Source organism: Phoca vitulina, unplaced genomic scaffold (genome assembly GCF_004348235.1).
Source record: "Phoca vitulina isolate PV1807 unplaced genomic scaffold, GSC_HSeal_1.0 scaffold59, whole genome shotgun sequence".
NCBI classification, from domain to species: Eukaryota; Metazoa; Chordata; class Mammalia; order Carnivora; family Phocidae; genus Phoca; species Phoca vitulina.
The window spans coordinates 9468195-9490884 of NW_022589762.1; positions in this window are offsets into that span (position 1 = coordinate 9468195).

Sequence of the window (22690 nt, forward strand, 5' to 3'; positions counted from 1 at the left end):
TCTTTAAATGATGCAGGCACCTTTATTTTTATATAGATGAATTTTAAAATCTTTTCTCTTTTGGCTTCTGGATGTTATCTTTTTCTTAATTTTTCTTTTATATTTTCTATTATTATGTTCAATTAGCCACCATACAGTACATCATGTTTTTGATGTAGTGTTCAATGGTTCATTAGTTGCATATAACACCCAGTGCTCATCACCACACGTGCCCTCCTTAATACCCATCACCCAGTTACCCCATCTCTCTACTCCCCTCCCTTCTGTAACCCTCAAATTGTTTCCAGGAGTCCAGAGCCTCTCATGGTTTGTCTCCCTCTCTGATTTCTTCCCGTTCAGTTTTTCCTCCCTTCCCCTATGGTCCTCTGCACCATTCCTTATGAGTTATCTTTAAAAAGGTCACTAACCCAAAGTAAGGAAGAAATTACCCTCTATTGTCTTTCAGACTTTTTATGGTTTTCCTTTACATCTACATTTTGATCAATTTGGTAATTATTTTGATGTACAGTGTGAGGTTCAGTTCCAACTTTTTCCACTTCCAGATGACTATCTAGCTGTTCAAATATCATTTATTACCTCATTGCTTTTTTGGATGTTGTTTATATCAAGTACTAAATTTCCATGCATACATTGGTTTACTTCTTGTTTTTCTCTTCCATTCCTTCAGTCTAACTATCCAGTTGTGCAACATAAACAAGCACCCATTTACATGATCAAAAATTTTAATCTATTCTAATATCTGGTCATGCTTGCCTTCTCTCTAATTCCCATGCCTACTTTGGTGCTTTTGCTTTTTAGAGTTTTCTTGACTTCTTTTACCATAACCTTTTTAGAGTCAGCTTATTTCCAGGATAAAAGAAAATCTGTTGTTGGTTTTATTGGAGTTGCATTAAATTAGGGAGAATTGATGCTTTTATAAAATGTTGAATTTTCCCATTTAATACATTGCATGTCTATTCTATCTGTCAAGTCTCTTTTGTTTCCTTCAGGGATATTTTAATAAGTTATTCTGTTTATTCTATTAAGTTTATTCTGAGTTATTTTATTTTATTCTTTGTTACTACTAAAATGGTATCTTTTATTATGTATCGTAAGAGGTCTTTTATTTTTCACATGAAGACCATTGATTTCTGAATATTCATTTTACATTTTGCTGACTTGTTTTATAGGAATATTTTAAATGATTCCTTTGAGTTTTCCAAGTATACGGTAATATTGTCTGCAAATAATGACAGTTTTAGACATATATTTTTCACTACCATTTAGGTAGAAAATTCTACAGATTGTAATTGCACAGGAAAAATTTCAGATTTCCGTGATGTGCGTGAATGTGTTCTTTTCTCTATACTCATTAATTCATCATATTTACTGAGTACCTGCTATATGCCTGGCAATGGAAATCATCCTTTTAAAAAGCAAAGGGAAGAAAGAAGCTGGGTTTTGTTTATGCCTCGGAGGAAAAATGCTTTATTCATTGTAATTAAGATTTGTTGGTATTATCTGATTAGAAAAGGGAGAGAATGCTGTAGTATAAAATTTCTAAAGAAATATTGCTGCGTCTTTGGGGTAAATACCCAGGAGTGCAATTGCTGGGTCATAGGGTAGCTCTATATTTAATTTTTTGAGGTACCTCCACACTGTTTTCCAAAGTGGCTGAAAAGACACAGATGTAGTGAAAAGAAGGGCCATATGCACCCAATGTTCATAGCAGCAATGTCCGCAATAGCCAAACTGTGGAAAGAGCCGAGATGCCCTTCAACAGATGAACGGATAAAGACGATGTGGTCCATATATACAATGGAATATTACTCAGCTATCAGAAAAGATGAATACCCAACTTTTACATCAACATGGATGGGACTGGAGGAGATTACACTAAGTGAAACAAGTCAAGCAGAGAAAGTCCATTATTTGGTTTCACTTATTTGTGGAACTTAAGGAATAGCATGGAGGACATTAGGAGAAGGAAGGGAAAAATGAAGGGGGGGAAATCGGAGGGAGAGATGAACCATGAGAGACTAAGGATTCTGAGAAACAAACTGAGGGTTTTAGAGGGGAGGGGGGTGAGGAGGTGGGTAGGTCTGGTGATGGGTATTAAGGAGGGCATGTATTGCATGGAGCACTGGATGTTAGACGAAAACAATGAATCGTGGATCAGTACATCAAAAACAAATGATATATTGTATGGTGACTAACATAACATAATAAGATAAAATTAAAAAAAAATAAAATTCATTCCTAAAAAAAGAAGAAACATTGCCACTTACTTTTGTGGTATAATATTTGTAATGGATTCAGTGTTAACAGCTTGCTACATTTCATAAAGGCATCAGTGGGATGAGTAGACATGGGGTAAGGATTCACAATTGTCTAAACCTATAAATACAATATTTGTTAAAGTTAAGTATAGTTTAAATTATGTTCTTAACACTGAAAAATAAAATGTAAAATGTGACTAAGTCATACTATATAGTAGTGAAAATATTTGTGTATAATCTTACACATGTGAGTAATCATTAGGCAATATTGTTAGTATTAAGAAAGGTAGAATATATTATGTTTAAAGTGTGGGCCGTGGAGCCTGACAGGGTTCAAATCCAGGCTCTTTCACTTACAAAAAGATTGATATTGGGCATGTTGAAACCTCTTGGAAACTGATATCTTCATTTGCAAAATAAGGAAAATAACAGTACCAATCTTACAAAGTTCTTCTGAGGATTAAATGTGTTATTAAAGATAAAGTGAACAACCTTTGTTACATAGTAAAAACTCAATAAATGTTAGGACATGTAAGGGGAAGTAAGACATGGGGTGTAAGCAAAGTAAAACTCTTTGACCTGGCCTCAAGTCTGCTTTTGCCAAAGGTGGTGATTGAGCAATCTCTCTGGTTCCTTCTATGCTTATACATCCTATCTCTGAAGTTAGACTAATTGATATTTCAAGAAATAAATAGAATCGATTGTTTAGGAGAGCAAGTGGTCATTTGCTTGGTGCCAGGGCAGTGATTTTCATCGTTCCAGGAAGGAAGAAAGAGAATCGGTTGCTTGCTGTGACTTGGACTCTGCCTAATTGGTCTGGAATTGTGCAAATCAGTACAACAATATTTGATTAATCTAGTCCAATGCAAACACGGGCAGATTTCTTCCTTACCAAACCCTTTCACTGCGACCAAAAAAAAAAAAAAAAAAAAAAAAAAATCCACGGGTAACTGAGCTTTTAGAAAGCCAGGCATTTTCCTCTGTAAACTAAAGATTGTATAAATAAGAAAGCATTTATTTGGGATTAGAAAATATTCTAGAGTTACGAATGACTCTTTGTTGAAAGCCTCTTAAAGATATGAATGGTATATGTTTTTTTTTCTTTTGTCTATTGACCTGTGATATCTTTAAAGTATTACAAAGAAGTAAAGAGAGAAGCTACCAATCTATTATCCTGCATCCAACAAAAGAAATGGAGCATTTTTTAAATTGTGAAATCCTTATTTTTCTAGATAGCCCTGACCAAGAATAAGTGTGCTTTTCTTTTTAATCATGGTCTCATTTTGAAGAAATAATACAACTACACAAGTTAATCCTTTGTAGAGCAAAACTGGTGATGGTCCAGCCAGGCCAGTCACTCAGTATTACCTGTGAATTCTTCTAATTTTTCAAAGTTCTATCTTATTGCATCAATAAAATTGAGAACATCACATATGATTTCATTCCACATCTCTCACAAACTTTCAAATACATTTGAATCCATTTTTCCTCAACTCCTTTTTTTTTTATGTCAGAAGATTAAATGTCCCTCCTTCATTTAAGGTAAATTCTTCTTCCACCTATATTTTAGATCCCATTCTATCCATGTCTTTGAAATCTTACTTCTTAGACAATTGGTCCATGGCTAAAACAAGCTAATAATTTGAACCAACTAGTTTTTGCCTTATTGTATCTGTAAGAATACAGTCTTGATAATGCCTTTGCAATATACAATTGAACAAAAAATGTTACCAAAAGTAGACAAAAATACTTCCTCTTTTAATATTTAAGTCAAATCACATTCACTTTCCTCTGTATTACAGTATCTAGGACTACGGACTTTAGTCTACTTATGAATATTATCAAGAATAACCCTGAGGCTTGAGGTGCCTGGCAAGAGGAGCTGACCTTGCACGGAGCTAGTGTAACTGATGGAGGTCAAGACTCTAAACAAAGGTTGTCTGTTTCTTGGAAGATGTGGAGAACTGGCACTCTTTGCTTTATACGGATTTCATTTACATAACTTTAGAATAATGCACATTTTCTAGTTAGAACTTGTTTTTATTTTTCAAGCCCTAATTTACAATAACAAAGTCTGAGCTCAACAAAAGTCTGCAAAAAAAGCAAATGTATTTTCAAAAAATGTTTGCTGCACTTAAAATCTGGTGGACTTCTTTCAGTTCCTCAAATGGAAAGGTCTTTTTCCCATGCTATGCTCTATAATGAAGATGCTTTTATTTTTCATTTCTTGGAAAACCTCTATACTAGACCACAGGTATAAGATAATATATTAGGAAACAAAATCTTCAAACTATCATAATTCACCATGACTTTTTTTTTTTTACCCATGGCACCACTTATGATTTCTCCTTCATATTGTATTGCATTTGAAATTGATGATTCAGTATTTGTTGTCTCCTACTTAAATGCAACCTTAATGAGGGCAGAGACTTAAAAACTGTGTCTTCTTTTGTACTGTATTTTCAGTGCCTTGAACTGAAACTTGTAGTGTATGGTAATTGCTCAATAAATATTTTTTAATGAATGAATTATGGTATATAATTATAGTATAGTATATAAATATATTATGGTAGAATATCATTCAAGTAATGATTGTGAGTCTGATTTTTTAAAAATAATTACTTCAGCTTCTTTGATGAGAATAGGTTTTAGGGAACCAGAAATGGAAGCAGGTAAACCATTAAGGATGTTATTGGAGAGATACGAAGAGAGGTAATGTAGCTTTGTGCTGGCATGGTAGTTGGGAAGATGGAGAAGAGAGGAGATATTTGGAATATGTTATGAGAGGGAAAGAACCTTAACTTGCTGTGAAGAATAAAAGAACATGAGGAATAAAGAATGAATCCTTTATTTTAGCTAGTGCTACTGAATAACTACTTAAAACCAATTTCTGAAGTGGAATATGAATGAGTAGAGAATTAAGAGTTCTACTTTACATGTGTTGTGTATAAAATATGAACACTTTTTTTTCCCCTCAGACATCATGTGGGAACGTCAAGTAGACAAATGGATAAATTGGTCTGGAGTGCAGGGGAGGGATGGGAGCTAAAGATATAAATTTGTGAAGTTTGTGCCTGGTTGGTATATAGCTAATATTCATATCAAATATTGGTCAAGCTTAGCCAGTCAGATTCTTTTAGGTTATTAAACCAATAGTAACAGTTATATTTATCTTAAGGCTATAAAAATTAGTTTTTATGTACTTCTATAGTAAGCAGATTCCCTGGAAGTTTCTCTTAAAATATTTTTGATATGTCATCAAGTGGGACTTATAAAAGGTCCAAACTCATAATTTTTCTTTTGAGTTTTAATATATTTTCATAATGTATCTGGATTTAAAATATAAATCCATTATTTTAGGTCAAAATTTTACTGAAAAAAGTACTTTTTGGCAGGGTTTATTAGGGTTTAAGAACACTAATATCTATAAATCTCAGTGGACTATACACCATGCTTTGACCATAAGAATTTGTACCTCCCCTATTCTTGTCAGATTATTCTAAATTAAAAAATACTGTAGAGTATCAGATATGTTCCATGGACTTACCAAAAGACTTGGAGAACAAAAATGAATACATGATCCTAGCTCATGTTGGCTTAAAAACATGAGCCATTGAGTTCTTTATTATTGCAGTTATAGAATTTTCTTGTTACTGTTGCAATTCCCATTATAAAACTGAAGTACAGATCTCTAAACACAGTATTGGCTTAATAAATGTTCTAATCAATTTGAATGAAAAATTTCCCATATATTCAATTCTGTGTGTTCTCCAGCCCAAGTCAACAAGATGAAATACATCTGGGGGTGATCAATCCTATCCTAAGTATCTAAATGAAGAACATGAAGCATTTAGGCTAAAACTCATTCTGCTGGGTTTATTTTTTGATGTACCTATAAGACTGTCAGTCTATACCATAGTTTTACTAGCATGTTCCAGAAGTAACCCCAAGAAGAAAATAATCCTGTGAGATTATGTTTAGGATGAATAATTCAATATAAATTTTGCCAAAATAATATATTAAGTTTAGGCAAATAAATATATTCAAGTTATCATAATTAGTTCACTTAGCAACTATTTTAGGATTAATTTATCCTGGAAGATCCATAATGAGTTATTTTATTATTTTTTTAAGAGATTTTATTCATTTATTTGATAGAGACACAGCGAGAGAGGGAACACAAGTAGGGGGAGTGGGAGAGGCAGGCTCCCCACTGAACAGGGAGCCTGACACGGGGCTTGATCCCAGAACTCTGGGATCATGACCCGAGAGGAAGGCAGACGCTTAACGACTGAGTGGCCCAGTCGCCCCCATAATGAGTTATTTTTATATGGAGATGAAGAAGTGAACTACTTTTAGCTTCAATATTTTGATAGTGAAGAATGCTGGTACATCAGTGAAGTAAAAAAAAAAAAAAGTGTGTAAGTGAACAAATTAAAGATATTTTGTTGAACCAGATGTGCCACGAAGACTCAACTGGTATTGAATACTGTCATTCCTAGAGATAACTCTAGGTAGTACTTTCTGTATAAAGTTGTGAATTGCAAAGCCATCATTATCAGAGTGAAACCAGGACTTCTAATCACAACTGATCGCAGAAGTCACACAATAAAGATTTTGGGGCTCCTGGGTGGCACAGTCGGTTCAGTGTCAGACTCTTGGTTTTGGCTCAGGTCGTGATCTCAGGGTCTTGAGATCAAGCCCTGAGTCAGGCTCTGCACTAAGCATGGAGTCTGCTTGAGATTCTCTCTCTCTCTCCCTCTTCCCCTCTCTCTAATGCTCTCTCTTTCTAAAATAAATAAATGAATCTTTTTAAAAAGTCACACAATACAGATTTTCCATATTTTTCAGATCTAGTTTTATTAGCTCATTATGTGGAGAGTAAAAACTTGAGAAGCTCAGAAAAATGATCCCAGAAGAGCCAAGCAAAATCTCTGTATCTAGTACACTATATTATAATAAATTCTTTTTACTTACATAGAATATCTTTTTCTTTAAATATGAAAATCTGTAAGTCTGTATGAGTCAAAGCAATGCAAGTTGAGAAAATTACTGGTTCTGCATGCACTAAATTATAGAGGCTACCTGTATATAGAGAATTATCAACGTGGTTGAATATGGTAATTAATCTAAGTGATTAAACATTTTTGGTTCAATGCTTACAGAGAAGCATGATTTTGTATACAAGATAATATGATTTATCTTCTCATTAAGGATATTTTTACACATTATTAAGATGGCAATTTCAATATAATATTAATATTGCCCTGTATTATCAATGTAACATTTTTTTTTTAAGATTTTATTTATTTGACAGAGAGAGAGAGAGAGACCACAAGCAGGGGGAGGGGCAGAGACAGAGGGAGAAGCAGGCTCCTCACTGAGCAGGGACCCCGATGTGGGGTTCAATCCCAGGACCCCAGGATCCTGACCTGAGCCAAAGGCAGATGCTTAACTGACTGAGCCACCCAGGTGCCCCAATGTAACATTGTTATATGGTAATATAATACAGAGTGTGTCTTATTTAATGTACTGTGTTAATTATATTTTAAGTTAAATTTAATTTTTAGTTAAATTTATCTTCTATTTGTATATATACACATATATATATATATTTATATGTGTAAATGCATACATAGAAATTTATTAATAAATCCTTTACTGCAAATTTTTGCATAAATGGTACACATGAGCAAAATTAGAATTTTTTTCTTTTTCTGTAAAATGACTGTTTTTCTGTGTCCAGATAACAAATGCTCTTTTTGTTTACCAATCTATTCTGTTAAACTTGATCTTGATGTATTTTAACAAAATTCCTTTTTTAAATACTAAATGTTCCTATTCATCTTTGCTTCTTGTTGAAATGTGTCTTTAAAACACAGTATTCTATTTATCTCTTGTTTCCTTTGGCAATAGTCAATTTTGCCTTTCTCAAATTTAGGTCCCCAAACAGGAATAATAGAACTGTTGAGATCTTTTTATGTATAATCAATTTTTGGGTCCTGGAAAGGTCCCCAGATATCACATTTATTCCTTTATTTTACTCAAAGAAGTAGGGTAGGAATAATAAAAATAATCAAGTTTGTTTGTCAGCCTCAAAATTTGATTATTTCACACTACTGTGAGAATACTTTGTTTACCGAACTTAAAAGAACTGATAAATCTAGAAGAAAGTGCATCCTCCTAGATTTACTACATATAAGCTAAGTATTATATTGTGAATATATTACAATGATTGTAAATAAGGATTATAAAAAAAAAAGCTTAAAAAAAGGACACTCATGTTTAAGCACAAAGACTGGTATTATAATTATTTATAAAAAGCTGTTGTTTCTAGGACCCTAGTTTAAAGTACTCTTGTTGATTGAAGGCACTTAGAGTTATATTAAAGTCCTCCTATTTGACTCTTGTTAACATAGCAATCCACCACTGTAACATGCTGAACCCAGAAGTGCTCCTTCCTCTACGTAACAAAACTCCCCAGTGGTTTAATCTCTGCTAGAAAATGTTCTATGCTTTACACAGGCCTTTTGTGATTTCCTTGGATAATCCTGATTTAATTTTATTTTATAGTGGTTTACACTTAAAAACAAAAACTTGAAATTATCAAGCAAGCTATCCAATTACAGATTTAAATTCAATCTTAGAACATGAACCACTTCCTCAATTTAAATTAATCCACACGACTGAGTTAATTATCCTCATCTGTGCCTTCCAGGTTAAAAAAAAAGATAAAGATCAGCATTTAAACAAATAATGATCATGTTCTAGTATGCCTGGTCATTATTTGCTTATTTTAAGAAGTACCTTTCACTGAGAATGTTATTAAATACCTTTGTAAGGCTTTACTTTTTACTTAAAAATTATTGTTCTTATCCTCCATCTTCAGTGAAAAGTAGGAGAACAAATGGAATTAAAAAACCGAAAAGTGGCAAAGCTCTCAGAGACTCTAGAACTTCCATGGCTGAAGGAATTGCCATAAGCCTTGATGATACACAGGATACAGACTCTCCCTTATAGATTAATAACAGGCTGCCCCATATAGTAGGTACTTCCGTATTATGAACAGATATAACTAGATACAACCAGTCTTATTAAATGGGTACAAACACTTTTTCTAAAATAATCACTCAACACATCCTTTCATAACATGAACATGGAAATTTAGTCTTCTCAAAGAAACACTATAAAAAAATCCATCCCTGTCTTTTGAAGGAAAGGATCTAACCTGGTACCATAACAACTAGCATTGTAGTAAAACTCCAAAGTTGGTCCTTGGATTCATGTTTCCCACTTAAGAAGACAGACAACAGGGCACCTGGGTGGCTCAGTCATTAAGCGTCTGCCTTCGGCTCAGGTCATGATCCCAGGGTCCTGGGATCGAGTCCCACATCGGGCTCCCTGCTCGGCAGGAAGCCTGCTTCTCGCTCTCCCACTCCCCCTGCTTGTGTTCCCTCTCTAGCTCTCTCTCTCTCTGTCAAATAAATAAATAAAATCTTTAAAAAAAAAAAAAAAAAAAAGAAGACAGACAACATCTTCTCTTGACCCCCGGATATCATCTTGTTCTGATCACTGGTATCCACTTCACTGGGGGACTTTAAATTGTAGATTCTTAAGTGTCCTCTAAAAAGAGGCAGCCGCAGGGAGTAGAACGCTTCCACACAAGATGATAGAATAAAATTAATTTTTTGATTCCCCACCATCCTATTTCTTTCTGTTTTCTCTTTTCTAATCTTGCCTACTATTGTATTTTAACACCCCCTACTAACTGATTTCCCAACAATCTCCCCCAGGGGGTCTTTCTCCATCTTTTTACTTTTGACACACTGTGGCCTTCTGTCACTCAAGGAAAAACAAAATTTTCTTATGCATTATCTGACCATAGCTACCACTTTGAATGAACTGACTGGCAGGTCTATCATTCCCCATCTGTTCCTGCTGTCAAGCATCCAATAGCTGTTTCTTTAAAATAGGCATTCTCAACAGGGGTGACACCTCTAAGAGAGCAAAAATAAGTTCTTATGGGTTGAAAATGTCTTACTTTTTTATGTATAAGCATGGTTATACATACAGTGCATAAACAGGTATACAGAATATCTAAGTCTACAGTATTAAAATTTCTTGGGTATGACAATTAGAAACAAAATGCCCAAAAGGGCTCCTTAGGGGAACAAAATTGAAGAAAGATTGAGAAACATTGTGAAAATATTTCAAAAGGTAGGTTTTCTTTTGCAGGTCTTGTCTGGTACTTAAACTACCCTTACATTATTAATTGTAACTAATCTTCTGAAAATTGGGCCTTGAGTCCCCCACCCGGTCCCCAACAGAATGCTTCTATTGAGGTCATTGTATTTTTAGCAGCTAAATCCAGTCCATTGGAAGTATACTAATTTCAGAACTATCATTAGTAAAATAGTGTCTCTTCTGGTTTCTCAGAGACATTCCAGGAATGATTTGACTCTACTCAGAAAATGTGACTGCCTTAAGGGACCAATGATTGAGTCACTCCTGTTAGAATGAATGATACTTATATTACCAATGGGGACTGTGCCCATCTAAGGGCTACCACTGCTCACATGGACATCACTTCTGCTCTTCAAACTCAACAAGGGGCTCCTGGGTGGCTCATTCGGTTGGGCATCTACCTTTGGCTCAGGTCATGATCCCAGGGTTCTGGGATGGAGTCTCACATCGGGCTCCTTGCTCAGTGGGGAGCCTGCTTCTCCCTCTCCCTCTGCCTGCAGCTCCCCCTGCTTGTGCTCTCTCTCTCTCTGCCAAATAAATAAAATCTATTTAAAAAAAAACAAAAACAAAACCTCAACAAACCATTTTAAATTCACAATCAAATTTAGCATGGCCTATGATTTCCTCTTAAGGAACTCCCAAGGCGGGGTGTTGTACCATAACAAATCTTCCTTCTGTACCTCATAAATACAGTCAAGTAAACAGCCCATGACTAAGCTAACAGAAAAAGCCACCTGGCTCTCTGAAACTGACCTAGAAGGATATTGAGACACGTTTTAATGGTCTGGGTTTAGTTATCTAGGTTCCTGCTTTGTTATCTATTTCAACAACTATTACAGTTTTGCTGTTGGCAGATGTCTGTGTTGGCAGTTGACTGCATTTTACCCAGCGTCGTAGATTTCACCGCACATCCATTATTACATCACACGATTCCACAACTTATAACAACGGCATGAAGGAGTAACTCTCATTTGATGGCAAACAACATTCTCTAGAAAATCTCCTGATGCGCAGAATTTCAGCAATTGTGAAGACCTGGGTATCACAGATTCATGTCCTATGGCTTGAATTCATCTGCCTTTAACCAAAAGTAGGGGATTAAGATAGAATAAAGCATCCCTGACGACTCTTAGCTGGTGTTCCTGCTGAACATAATAATTTTAGAGAATACAAACATTACCCAAGATCGCTCTGGGATCAAGTCGAAGTGAGACAAAAGCAAGGCCGCTCCTACTCATAGTATAGACACAGACCAGAACCTTGTGCAAACTACAAAAATAATCAAGTATCTCCCTCTCTCAGAGACATATGTGACTCCAGCTTCTTTCTCAATACAGCTCAGGTCTTGCTACGTTCTTCCTGCCTTCTACATTACAACTACTGAAAAACCTTCAGCAATTACACAGGGTTACACAAGTGAAAGGAATCTCCAAAGAGCATACCTAAATAGAGTTTTTGATAAAGACAAAAGATCTGTGTCCACAGGAGAAAGAAAACACAGGCAAATATCACCAAGGTCCTAGATACCCCTGCACATGATCCAGGGTCCTCTTCCTTTCACACAGACATGCTTTGTGTCTGGAACATGAACTCCTATGATGTGCGTATGACATCTTGGTCTCAGGGAAATCAAGGGACAAATCTATTGAGGGGTCTTTTATCGCCCACTGGTCGCAGAGCAAAACCTGCCTCTGAAACCAGGTTAACCCAGTACAGAACATCAATCTGTACATTTTCAGTGAAAAATGGAGTCGAGCTGATGGAGGGCACATGCGTGTGCTTTTTGGCATGTTAAGCCTCACATAATAAATTGTTAACTAGTGCATTTATGCAGGCACCCCTGGAGACAATCATAGAGCTACCATGAAACAGCTGCAAGTTAGCCCTATCCCTCTACAATACTCAGTAATCAAATTGCCCTGTGGACCAAAGCGCTAGTTTCTGAAAGCATTCAATCCAGAGCCAGACCATGCTTGGACCCTCCCCCAAATCACCTAGCACAAGGCCAAATCCTATAACAAGCTCTTCCTAATACTCTCCTACTAAAACATTCCACTGTGAAAGATAAAGTTGACTTACAGTTGAACTGGACAAGAAAAGCAATAGCCTATCTCTGAGGACTGTTGGTTGTCTGTCTTTGACTCTTGGCAAAGATAAGCACAGTGAGATTTATGACGCGCTGTTTAAACTTCAAAACTCCCATGGTGACCCCTAGGGCTAAGTTTGTTGATGGTTTTCAACTGGCCACAATCAATTAGGCAGCCAGACTATAATGTGGCCAATGGGGAATAAAAACCCAGATGGGAACTTCTGTCCTGAGCTTTCCCAGAACTACAGTTCTTTGCATAGATATTGATAGTTCAGTTTAGAAACAGAATGCAAACTATGTGTGAATAAGAACCCCGGGGTGACTGCGCTCGGAAGTCTCCAGGATCCCAAATGTTTGCTTACATACTCTTTCTCTGGCTGCCTTGCATCTCTGCCTTTTACGTAAAGGGCTTATGTAAGTAGGCTCTGTGGAGTCTTGGAATTGCTCAAAAATCCAAACTGTCAAAAACCGTGCACCCGTGGATTCCTATGGTGTGGGTATCCCTTGCTATAGCACACCATCAACCCAGCTCTAAGTCTGATTTGTTCTTGTCTTAAGCTGGCAGACATCGATTCGGGAAATCAAGGTAGAAGTCTCACCACTAAGGTAGACAGACATAGTTTGTATCAGTGGAAAACAAAGATCTATACTACATTTTACCTTTTTTTTTTTTAAAAAAAAGATTTGTTTATTTATTTTAGAGAGAGAGAGAGAGAGCAAACACAAGCACAGGGCGGAGGGGCACAGGGAGAGGGACAGAAAGTCTCAAGCATGGAGTGTGGAGCCCTCTGTGGGGCTCCATCTCATGACCCTAAGATCCCAACCTAAGCCAAAACCAAGAATCAGAGCTTAACCTACTGCACCACCCAGGCGCCCCTACATTTTACTTTTTGAACAAAACATTTGGAGAGAAAACAGATGGAGCCATAGTATATGGCTATGTTTAGAAGAGTACAGTAATGTATCATCATATGTATAAAAGAAGGCCTAGAAAAATGTTTGGGGTTAGGGCTAAGGAGAACTGAATTGCTCTGCATTAAAAAAAAAAAAGTGTTAAATTTTTTTCTTCTTTCTTGTTCCCGAAAGACAGTAAATTGGACAGCTGGAAATGGTGCAGCAATCTAGCTAGCTAGTGGCTAGAGATGAAGTATAAATGTAGCCAAAAAACTATTCTCTTCCAGAACCCTCAAAATATGAAGAAGAATAAAAAACAAAAACAGAAAACTTGCATGAATATGGAAACTAGAGACAGTGTCTTCCATGTATAAATGAGATATAGTGCAGGAGGGTAAAAAAAAAAAAAAAAATTGATGCAAAAGGGAAGATCTTGATCTGATGGTCTCTATTTAGAAGAGCACTAAGCCCAGGGGAAATGTTTACAAGACTCTTCCATAAAATTCCACTAATACTCCTTTATTTTAGCATAAAGAGCAATTAGGTCTGTCTTTGGATTTAGCTGACACAAACTGAAAGTCAGCATATAATTAAAGCTCTCTCTTAAGAGAGACCGATGCCTAGTAATAGCCTAGTTTCTTTTGGAAACTCCTCCCACAGGTTGTCATGGGGAGTTTTTGACCCTACCAGGTGTGTACTGAACAGTTGGGGCAGCCTTTCTCCAACAGGCGGGGCGGTACCTGATATGCAAATGCATTATAATGAGTCTAGGGGTTACCCTGGGACAGAGGTGGAAGAAGAGAGCGCATGTTCTGCACCTGTGGTTTTTGATCTGTCAGGCCAAGGTCTTGGAAGGCGCAAGGTCAAGATGTTGAGTTCCCGGGCTCATAAGGTGTAGTTTATTTATCACCGTCATCCTTGCCTCCGCTCGTTTCTCTATCATTCCCCTTCAGGGACTTGGGACTCTGCCTCGGGGCCTTCCTTCCATTGCTCCTGACTAGCTTCTATCTAATCGATTCAAGAAAGTATAGCAGATAATATCTTAACTGCAAAAGAAAAATCACCATTTGACACGCTTCCTCTTTCCTGATACCTTTGGTTCCCTTGCCTCAAAGAGCAGCGCCCTTTGTGGTTTTCCTTTTTCTCATTAGTGTCTTATCCACAGTCTTTGTTGATTCTTCTACTTCCATTGTTCAGGACCAGAGCGAGGTCCTGGCCTCTTCGCTTCCCTTTCTCAATGGTCTCATTTAGTTCCTTAGCTTTATACGCTAATAACCCCTGTATTTCCAGTTGCAGCCCAGAGCCCTCTCCCTAACGCAGAAGGTGCGTATTGAGTTACATACTAGGAATCTTTAGTTGTAAATCTAAGGAGCATCTGGGTCCCACCTGTCCAAAACGGAACTCTTAATCTACCCCAAATCTGCTTCTGCTCAAAGCCTTTCCCCATCTCACTTGATATCAAATCTCCTTTCTATGCTCTGGCCATAAAATCTGGAGTCATTCCCAACTGTCCTCTATCTCTCACATCCCATACCAATCTTCCAGAAACCTTATTAATTTCACCTTTAAAATATATCCAGAATCTAAGCCCTTCTCACCACCCCCACTGCTGTCACCCTGCTCTGAGCCACCATCTTTACCTTCCTACGTTATCACAGCTGCTGCAGTACCTGTCCCCTTGCTTCTGTCTTTGCCCTCCATACTCTTTTGTCAATACAGAAATCACACTGAACACTTAAAACTAAAAATGGAAACCAGATCAAGCCCTTACTGTGCTCTAAACCCCACAGTCACTTCCCATTTCCCACAGAGGAAAAGCCAAATTCCTTACAATGACCTACAGGTTTTACGTGATCTTACCTTGTTATCTTGCTGACACCAGTTCATTGACTTAGCCTTCTTGCTATTCCTGGAACATGAACTTTTGTTTTTCACTGGCTCTTCCTTTTACCTGGATTTTACCCGGATCTGCTTTCACTGTGATAGTCTCTTGCCTAAATGTCTTATCTCCTATTGTCTTCAAGGTTATGCTCAATATATCTGACCTTGACTATCTTATTTAGTAGAGCAGTCTACACCACCACCATCCCTCAAATCCATTACCCTTTGTTTCCTTTTTTCCTTCTTTATTATTTATTACCTTTTACACACTTACTATTTTTTTGTTATACTGAATATAATGGAATGGAAACTCAACGAGGTCTGGGATCTTTCTCTTACTGTGTTCACTGACATAACCCACGTGACAAAAATTGGCAGGCTTCTAGGTCAGCCACTATTTCTTCAATGAATAATTGATTCTGAACTTTAATGTACCACAGTGTAGATTAAGAATATCTACAGAAATGTTTTAAAATATATGTGGAATGTATAGAATCAAAATTACAGTGGGAAGCTTTGTCATACCAGACTCCTTATTCCATAGATTCACTTGACTAAAGACTCATTAGGATATAACAGACTATAGTACAAATAATAGGGCAGATTCATGAGCTTTTTAAATTATGCATCTCAGAGAATACACCATTTCTTTTTCAAAAAATACAAAGCATAAAGTTAAATATATTGTCATTATTTTAGAAACCACTAAAACATTTTAAACAAAAAACTCAATGCCTGGAAAAAAGGAGATCACTCTTCTAAATAATTCTTGAACTGAAGAGAATTTCAAACAATAACTACAGAGTATTTATAATAAAGGATATTGACAGCATTACATAATCCTAAGTGTAGGATTGGGGCCACCTTCCTATCCAGAAAGAATATCATTGTCTTGAGTGCTCTTATTATTGGTAGATAAATTAAGTATCCAAGAGTTTTACTCACTTATTCAAGATTATACAATTCTTGTGGCTGGATTAGGACTTGAACCCATTTATTTTCTCATTGCATGACCTATATGACATTTCTGTCTAGAAAAGATTTTTAGAAAAAAATAATAGCTCACCAACAGTGTCTCAGAGCTTCTATCTCATCTCTGAAGCAAACAAAACATAAAAAGTAAGACATGACTTGGGGCTGATATTAAAAATCATATAGTGTCCACATGTAATACCGAGAGAGACAATATTTTACGGATTGAAACATTTTGTTGAAAATGTATATATGGTAATAGCATAAACAATTAGGATAGGAACTCCTTTAGACCAGGAATTTTTTTTTTAATTGAAGAAAGAAGGGGTTCTAAAGACATTTTGGGAAAATTTGGATGCAAAATATTTCTTAGAATATACATTGAATAATTTTTAATTTGTATAGATCAATTTCTGTGTGCAACTTACTTTCAAATCATTCAGAAAAGAGGGTAATAAAAAGCAAAAGAGAGGTAAAGTTCATATGGAAAAGTTGTAATAAGTATTAGATCTAGGTAAGGAAAAATACTGGTGTTTACTGAACTTTTTTTTTTAAATGTGACACTTTCGGGCGCCTGGGTGGCTCAGTTGGTTAAGCGACTGCCTTCGGCTCAGGTCACGATCCTGGAGTCCCGGGATCGAGTCCCGCATCGGGCTCCCTGCTCAGCGGGGGGTCTGCTTCTCCCTCTGACCCTCTTCCCGCTCGTGCTCTCTGTCTCTCATTCTCTCTCTCTCAAATAAATAAATAAAATCTTTAAAAAAAAAAAAAAAAAATAAATGTGACACTTTCCCTCTATAAACTGCACTTTTATTTTATTTTTTTTAAAGATTTTATTTATTTAGGAGAGAGAGCAAGAGAGGCAGCGCATGAGCAGAGGGAGGAGTGAGGGAGAGGGACAAGCAGACTCTGTGCTCAGCCCAGAGCCCAACCAGATTCCAGGACCCTGAGGTCATGCCCTGAGCGGAAATCAAAAGTCAGAGGCTTAAGCTACTGAGTTACCCAGGCGCCCCCAGAACTGCACTTTTAAAGTTGCAGTTAAACATGATGGTCACAAGGTGGCGATAGACTCACTTTTGAATTTATTTAGGGACACTCCTTCAGTGAAGGTAGCATCCAGAAAAGAACACTTCTTAAACACAACATCTTCAACTGGAGAAATGTGTAAAAATCTTGGGAGGTAAGAATCACTGAGAAAATTCACACTTAAAATTGAGTAGTTAACATTCACATGGGCATGCTGGAAAGTAGAAGGACACAGAAAAAGGAAGAAGCAAGGACTGATTGGGAGAAATCTAGTATTTAGTCCTGGCTCAATTAATGCTTAATTTGTGACCTTACCCAAGTCAACTATAAGTAGCTTTCACATGTAAAATGAAAAACAAATTAGACTCTGGGATCTTTCACTTTCTTTCCAGCTGTAAAAACAATCTTTTCCCTTTTTGGTTCAACTTGAATATGGTAAGTCTCTAATAATGAATTCTTTCTTCTTAGTCCTCGGAGACATTGACCCAGGAAGCAAATGCCTGATAAACTCAACTGACATTCTGTTGCTGTGACAAGTTTCCTATGGAGAAAGAAACATAGTTCCTCTTAAGATATATACAAATATGATTGGAGATGCCATAAAATATTCCTGTGCACCATATCTGTTTGTAGCACATGGATAGGTGTTTCTGAAAACATATATACAATTACTCCTCTTCTGCTCCTATGCATTGCCATCCCATATGTAAGCAAGGTGGAGAGAGTAAAGCAACAAGGCTATGAGGGATGAAGAGGCAGTGGGCAATAGGACATATGATAAAGATCTGGAAAGATTTAAATGATAAATTCTTTGATGCGAAAAGGAAATAGAGTTGGTTCTGAATAAATTATCCTGTGAATTTCATCTTTCCCATACTGCACCAATTCATCTTGTTCATGACGCTTGCTAACTTTCTGACATGCCGTACCCAGGAGGCTGGTGTCTTTTTACTGTTTTCTGGTAGCTTCCAAAGCAACCAGAGCTTCCCTCTTTTACCATATCCACTGTTATCAAAGTATTTGCAACTCTTTTCCACCTCAAAACCAAAGCCCATTCCATAGGAAAAACAAATTTTCAAACTGATTGACAAATTTTATTGATTAACAGTCCCTTTTATCTACCCCCCTTCTAATTTGGGGGGATAAAGTCATAGAATTGTTGAATCCTTCCATTGGAAAACGTCTTTGTGGACATTTAGTACCAATATCCCAATTAATAGAAGAAATTTCTGCACATACTGTGTGAAGTATGGTACAACCAGAAATCATTTTAAAGGGTTATATGTAAATTGAGCAAAAAGAAATAGCACCAGTTCTGGTGTCCCTCCATTGTACCCATGCCCTTTGTAATGGAACTTGGCACCCTTCTAATTAAGATCAGAAGTCTACTACCCCTGCTCCTTGAATCTGGGCTAGTTTTTTGACTTGATTGGTCCTACAGATGTGGGGAGAGTGACAGAGTCCACTTGGAAACCTAAGCCCTTCTACCTCTTGGAACTCTCCCAGCTACCATCTGAATAACTTGAGATAACCTGATGGAGAATAAGAAATGCCTGGACCTGCTAGCCAAGTGGACAGTGAGCCAACTGCCCCACAGGTGACTAAGGTCCCCCTAGCCCCGTCAGCCTTCAGCTGGTCGGTCAGCAGCCCACAGATGCATGACTGAGCCCAGGCAACATCAGCTGAACTAGTTTCAGTAGAAAGTTCCAGCTAACCCATGGTCTCATAAGCAAAACTAAATCATTGTGTTTCAGTCCACTGAGTTTTGAGGTGATCTGTCATGTTGGAAAACTTAACTGACTCAGGTAACAAGTACAATTGTACTTGTACTTATTGTTTCTATTATAAATCAATTTTAGCATTATATAATTCCATTAATTAAATCTGAAAAATTTAATAATAATTTGCTGCCGACTTGTTTGCTCTGATTTGATTGGTTAGAAATTTTGGATATTATTTTGGTTTGTTTTAGCAATTCTTCCTTTGGGTTGCTTTTGTCTGTCTCTGTCTGATAACTGCAATGGATGTTAATTCAGGAAAGAATACTGATAAGCCAGAAGCAGCTCAATTATACGTTAAATAGTGTGAAAATTTTAAAATAAATACAGTGAAAGACTCTAAAGACCGTATTTGTCTTAGCATAATAACAAAATTGAGAGAGAAGGGAATTGATAATATATTTAACACAGAGCATATGACCAAGACTGAAAATGCAATAAAATTTCACAGAAAACAGCATCTCCTGCAGCTGAAACAATCACAAGTCGCTTTATAGAAGGTAGTCTTAATTTGAGTCTTAAAAATATTCAAAGTTCCCAACAGGTACAGAGGAAAGAAGGGCATTCACTCAGAAAAACAGCACAAACAAAGGCATCTCATCCCATATAGCAGCTCCCTGAAACATCATTTTTTTTTAAAGATTTTATTTATTTATTTATTTGAGAGAGAGAGAATGCACGCGTGCATACACACACAGTGGGGGGAGGGGCAGAGGGAGATGGAGAAGCAGGCTCCCCGCTGAGCAAGGACCCCCCCCCCAAAGTGGGACTCCATCCCAGGACCCTGAGATCATGACCTGAGCGGAAGGCAGATGTTTAACCGACTGAGCCACCCAGGTGCCCCCGAAACATCGTTTTATTAACTACTTACAATTTCCTACAAAATAAACTCTGACAGAGAATATTTATTCTTCTTTTTAAATCATCGTTCATTCAGTATTCACTGAGTACCTGCCATGTGCCTGACATCTTTCTAGGTTCTTGGGACACATCAGTGAGGAAACAGAGATCATTGTGATTGAGGAGCTTGCATTCTGGATCCACCCCTCCATTGCTGGTTGGGCAAAATCACTTCATGTACAAATGAATCATTAATTTAAATCATCCTATATTTGCATTAGCACCAGTCAGGAAGTTGAAATAACATAGTAATAATTGAATACTGCCTTTCGTGCTTTCAGCCTGAAAATCATTACTAATGAATAAAAATATCTGAATAAAAATTTGGAGAAGAACACAAGCTCTCTGGAGAGCAATTTAAGTCAGAATTGGATTACATTTAGAGAGTATGCTTCCTGAATGTCTTTGCTTGGGAATTTGTAGCCATGTAGCACTTACCTATTTCCTAAAGTTATTGAATATTGAAAATTTCCCGTGAATCACAAATGATAAATCCAAAGCACACTCTAAGTATGCAGCGTTCAAATGTTTGTTTTGAAAGGGCCCCATTAGATTGTGTTGGGATAGATGGAGAGGTAGGTATGCAACTGACTTCATATACCTGGGAGATCAGATTTGGGTTCTAGCTCTATCAGTGGGTCACTTCCTAAATGTTGACAAGTCATTCTCTGCTGCTTGTATTTTTTAAAAAAGATTTTATTTATTTGACAGAGAGAGACACAGCGAGAGAGGGAACACAAGCAGGAGGAGTGGGAGAGGGAGAAGCAGGCTTCCCGTGGAGCAGGGAGCCCGATGCGGGGCTCGATCCCAGGACCCTGGGACCATGACCTGAGCCGAAGGCAGATGTTTAACCAACTGAGCCACCCAGGTGCCCCATGTGCTTCTTGTATTATTATTTGAAAAATGGTCTTTTAGAAAAACTATTCTTGTACCTCAGCCACCCTGCTGAGGTTCAAGGCAACAGTCATAATCAATAGCTACGAATGTTGGTGAGGAGCACTTTGCCTGGAGATAACACCAGTCCCAAGCACCATCTCACTCCAACTGCATTAGAGACCCCAAGCAAGAATCATCTCTGGAAGCCCATTCAATCAACACATTTGATTGTACAATAATTTTTTGTGCAGGAAATACTTACGGAGAACCTACTATGTGCCAGAACGACGCATTGGTTAATAATACTACATAGGTCCTTCCTCTTGTGGAGCTCATAATTTTTTTTTTTAAAGATTTTGAGAGAGAGTTATTTATTTTGAGAGAGAGAGTTAGAGCATGCAAGAGTGGGGGCAGAGGGAGAGGGAGAGAGAATCCTCAAGTGGACTCCCTGCTGAGCACAGAACCCCACGCCGGGCTCGATCCCAGAACCCTGGGAATTATGACCTGAGCCGAGATCAAGAGTTGGCCTAACAATAGGCCAATCAATAACAAAACAATAAACAGATAAACAAAATAATTACCCCATTTCCTATGTTATGAGAGAAATAAGGTTTTGCAATGGGACAAAATGGATAAACCTCTTCTGATATTTATTGTTTGTGTCATTTCTCCGTGACAAAATTCTCTTTTTAAAAATTTTTTAAATTTGAGTATAGTTGACACACAACATTAGTTTCAGGTGTTTTTCCCTTTGTTCTATTTTGCTTGGTTGGAACAGAACAAGCATAGCCGGGAAACCACAACCCAAACCAAGTATGTCCACAAGGTGGCAGAATGGAGTCCACAGCAAACAACGGAAGTACAAGGGCAGGTTACCTAAAAAGGAAAAGAATCTCGTGACTGGCTGCCTACACATCTGGGCATTGGAAACAATGACTTCTTAAAATGCTAGGCTAATGCATCAAGAATATCTTATATTTAATTCTTTTCCACCATAAGGGTTTTTCCACGAGAACTGTTTTTTTTAAAAACATTTTAAAATTTAAATTCAGTGAATTAACATATAATGTATTATTGGTTTCAGAAGTACAGGCCTGTGATTCATCAGTCTTATATGATACCACGAGAACTACTTTTTATCACGCACTGCGCCTACCAAAGCCTGCTGTGGAATGAGCGGACAGGAAGTAAAACAGAAGCAAATGGATTTCAAATCCAAGCACATGGCATAGAAAATAAACAGAAGGAATCTCCCTGGTCCAGCCTCAAGGTCAATCTACAGCAGCATGAATAGACTGTACTGTGCCATTACTGAGCTTAGCTCACTGTATTAAAACGAGTCAGGGACTTCCTTTCCTTCCTTTCATTGTTCTGTCTTGGTACTCGTGCAATGTCAGCCAGGAGAGCAGTGGAACCAGCCTCAGAAACATAAAAGCAACTTATTACAATATAGCAAAGAAGAATTGTAATTATATTTCAGAAAAGTAAAGAGAAATAAATTACAAATTGTGAGAGACAGAAGCTTGAGGAAACATTCAGAAAGGAATTAACATTTGATTTAAACCATCCACAACTTCTCCGGTTTTTCTAGTCAAAGCATAAAGATGTGTGAAAAGAGAACCTCACACTCATGGGACAACATGTATTAAACAATGAAATCATACAATGTCAGGAGGTGTTTGGAGATCGGTAAGGAGCCTGCACAAGGAGTGTATGGGCCACTTAGAGGAAATGTAGATGGCAGATCTTGAATGACGTAGCAAGGATTTCTTTTG